The 4111-nt window shown below is 43.1% G+C and overlaps 1 non-coding gene across 1 annotated transcript; it reads left to right on the plus strand.

The window, feature by feature from the left end:
- The first annotated feature begins 3563 nt into the window (after positions 1 to 3563).
- TRNAR-UCU lies at positions 3564 to 3634 on the plus strand. Its single transcript has one exon. It is a non-coding gene; the product is annotated as a tRNA-Arg (tRNA).
- The last annotated feature ends 477 nt before the right edge of the window (positions 3635 to 4111 follow it).

Below are 4111 nucleotides of genomic sequence, written 5' to 3' on the forward strand. Positions count from 1 at the left end.
CTGAGGGGCTTTTTCACCCAGCCCCTAGAGCCCGGCACTTTGAACTTGGACTTAAAGCCTCCAAATTGTAAGAATAAACTCCTATTTGTTAAGGCCACCCCGTTTGTGGTATGTTCTTGTCAGAGCGACACTAGGGAACCAGAACATGCTGCCACACAGCCTCCTTTTTGTGTGCCCCAAGGTAGAGAGGAGCAGGGACAGACACATTTTTAAGATGGCATGGAGCTACAAAGATAGTCACACTTTCATACCTACCCCTGCCTTCCAGCGAGTCATTCTCTAGTCTGATATGAGCTGCCAGTCCAGGACAGATTAGGAAGAGAGGCCTGGTGATCTATTTCCAAAAATTAGTCAAGGAAATCTCTATGGATCACAGCACAATATTATTCAATACACTGCTGGAAGATGAGCCCTCTAGGTTGGAAGGAACTCAAAATACACAGCGGCCGCAACAATGGAGTTAAACATACCAACGATCGTGAAGATGGGGCAGGATTAATTTTCTTCACCATCTTCTTCAGTCAACATCATTAGCAATCTGTAAACTTGGGGAGACAACATAAAAAGCTCCCTATCTTAAAAAAAAAAAAAAAGACAAAGGAAGTCCCTGTAGTAGAGGGACTTTGTCCCTTTGTCCAGTACTATTATTACACTTGCCTTCCCCTCACCCCTTATATGGCTTTGGAAACTGAACTGTCCCCAGCTGCATTAACAGAACATACCCCTTACTGGATTTATGACTCCCTCTCCTCCCCCCCTGCAGTGGAGAGGAAGAAACATACAGCTTTGAGAAAAACAAGTATCAAGGATTGATGGTGTGTACTGCACTTTAAAATGTTAAATTATGGTGAAAATTTTTTGGAAAAGAAACTGTCTTCAAAATTGTGCTACATAATAAAGTTAATGGAATCCATATGTCGTCTACTAAAACTTACAAAAACAAACTAAAAACAATACTTTAGCGCCTGCCAGGCTGAAATGTGATCTACTTCTTAATATTCACTCAACCCAGAGTAAAATACTTTAAAATGGTAATGATTCCAAAGTGCAGCCAGAACTCAGTGGATAAACAACCGACCTCAAACCCTGGGGGGGTTTAGGTTCTAATCCTAGTTCTGTGCAAACCACTTCGTCTCATGGTTCCTTCTCCATTGTTTCAACTCTAGAATTAGGGTCTCAGTACTTTACAGGGTGTTTACGAGATGTGCTAAAATGTTTAATAACTGATGCTGTTTTCGTAATTTGGCTTTATAATATCTTTGTCTTTTGCTATCCATTCTGTAGAGTGGAAATAAATGATGAGGCTATTGATTCAGAGCTTTCCGTGTAGCAAGAGAGTTGGCCACCATGACTTGCATTCAGTGGAGACTCAAAGCAGTGGGAAAACTTTATAGGGAAAAAGGGAAGGCTTCAGATGTGCTCTGATTGGAGTTTGTTACGTGGGAAATATAGTCTAGGGCTAACTAGAACTGAGGCATCCTATATGATTCGTTTGTAGAACATATTTGGCTTTCTGTTGTCCTGTGTTCGAAGTGGGGAATGGGGGACAAAAAGTAGTGAAGACGGCAGTTCTTGACCAACTTCTGAACATTTTATGCCAATGGCTGCACAGGTTGTGGTTTGGCTTCCTGGACTGGTCGGTGCAAAGGTCAGGATTCTATCAACATGTGGTCTTGTGTATTTGTATATTCAGTCTCTCAGTGGAAAATAAAAGGTGAGAGGTGTCCAGCTACTCCAGGAGACAACCAGACATCTGCCTAGTGGACCAGGGTATAACTCATACTTTTTATGCCTTTAAACCACTTTTAGAAGCAGCATATGTGAAAGACAGACTGTAGAACCAATTGGTTGTTGTTATTTGCCGTCGAGTCGCCCCCAACTCATAGCGACCCCTCCTTGGGTTTCCGAGGCAGTATCACTACGGAAGTAGAATTGCCCAACCTTCCTTCCGAGGAGTGGCTGGTGGGTTTGAACCACCAGCCTTCTGGTGAGCAGTCAAGTGCCTTAGGCACTATGCTACCAGAGCAGAACCAATAGACTCCCGAATCAATAGGTACACCACTAGACTAGCAATCAGGACAACTTGGATCCTGACATGGCATGACTCTGTTGTATGTCCCCAGGAGGAGGGGCCCCGAGACAAGCCACATAACCTCTCAGAGGCTCAATTTCCTCATGAATAGGCTGAGAATATTATCTGTCTAGCATACCTCATTGTTTGGTTTTGAGGCTAAGTGACTTAATTACAAAATTATTTTAAACTCTATAAAGTAGGTATTTTAGGAGGCATTTCAGAAGTGTGATAAGAAAGAATGGGCATAAGTCTTTGAAGTTACACCTAGTGGATTGGAGTCTTAAAATATTCCTGTATGTCCTATACTAAGACTGCCTGACTCTCTCTCAGACTTACCATGTTTCCCACCTCCACCTCCACCAAGGCAAACTCCTTCCCACACCTCTGCTCTTCCATTTTCTGTCTCAAGGAATGGTACCACCAGGGACTTGAGAAGATCTTTGGGCTCCTGCTGGCAACTTCTCTTTGACTTCTACCTCTCACTAATTCATTCCTTTATTCAATAAGTGTTTAGTGAGCAATCTGGGTGTTAGGCACAGTATTAGTCCTGGTAGTTCAGTGCCTAAGGCACTTGACTGCTAACCAGAAGGCTGGCAGTTAAAACCCACCAGCCACTCCTTAGAAGGAAGGTTGGGCAATCTACTTCTGTAGTGATACTGCCTCGAAACCCAAGGAGGGATCTCTATGAGTTGAGTCCGACTCGACGGCACATAGCAACAACAGGCACAGTATTCACCCCTGAGCATTCAGTAGTAAACGAAAAAAGAAATACTTTATTTTTAAGTAGTTTATATTCAGGGGCAGTGGTTGTAGAATTCTCACCTTCTATTCAGGAGACCAAGGTTCAATTCCCGGCCAATGCACTTTAAGCACAGCCTTTACTCGTCTGTCAGTGAAGGCTTGCATGTTGCCATGATACTGAACAGGTTTAGGAAGTGATTCTAGACTAAGACAAACTAGGAAGAAAGGCCTGGCAATCTGCTTCTGAAAATCAGCTGAGGAAAACCCTATGGATCACAGTGGTCTGGTCCTAATTGTACCTGGGCTCAACAGCAGCTAGCAACAGCAGCTTATATCCATAGGTGCAGACAGGCAATAAACAAGTAAACAAATAAGGAAAAAATTAGATTATGGTGAATGCTAGAAGAGAATTATGTAAGGAAAGAGGATGGAGGAGGAAAGTTAGAGAGAGGAGACCATATCTGAAAAGAATTCAACTTGACAGAAAAGTTTAAGCTTGTGAATCAATAGGCGAGGACAGAGAACAAGAGGAAGGCCCCCAGCTTGCTACAACTGTTTGAGGAACAGAAAGAGGCTGGTGTGACTGCTATCCTGGCCTTTTAGGCCATAGTAAAGATGTGTCAAAGTGTCAAGGAAAGCACTGAAGGGTTTTCAGCAGAGATGTGACACGTCTGGATTCATTTTTTAAAAAGGTTACTCAGGTGCTGCATAGAGAGAGAATTGTAGAGGGGTAAGAGAAGAAATGGGGGCAGTGGTGGTTCACTGGTAGAATTCTTGCCTTCTATGCAGAAGACCCAGGTTCAATTCCTGGCCAATGCACCTCATATGCAGCCACCACACCTGTATGTCAGTGGAGGCTTGTGTGTTGCTATGATGCTGAACAGGCTTCAGTGGAGCTTTCAGACTAATCACAGACTAGGAAGGAAGGCCTGGGGATCTACTTCTGAAAAATCAGCCAGTGAAAACCATATGGATCACAATGGAATGATCACATTGTGCTTGGGGTTGTCCTAAGTTGAAGACTAACATAACAGCAAGTAACAACAACAATAACAAGAAAGTAAACAAAAAGAATAATTAAGAGAACCCTGCAGTAGAGATTAGGAGTTTGGGTGGTGTAGTGGTTAAGGCATTTGGCTATTAACCAAAAGGTCATTGGTTCAAACCCACCAGCTGCTCTGTGGAAGAAAGATGGGGCAGTCTGCTTCCATAAAGATTTGCAGCCTTGGTCAAGAAAGGGAAATCAAAGGCATCCAGATTGATAAAGGAGAAGGAATATCCCTATTTGCTGATGAT

The sequence above is a fragment of the Orycteropus afer genome, unplaced genomic scaffold (assembly GCF_000298275.1).
Source record: "Orycteropus afer afer isolate SDZICR_OR568_19922 unplaced genomic scaffold, OryAfe1.0 scaffold00488, whole genome shotgun sequence".
Classification (NCBI taxonomy): domain Eukaryota; kingdom Metazoa; phylum Chordata; class Mammalia; order Tubulidentata; family Orycteropodidae; genus Orycteropus; species Orycteropus afer.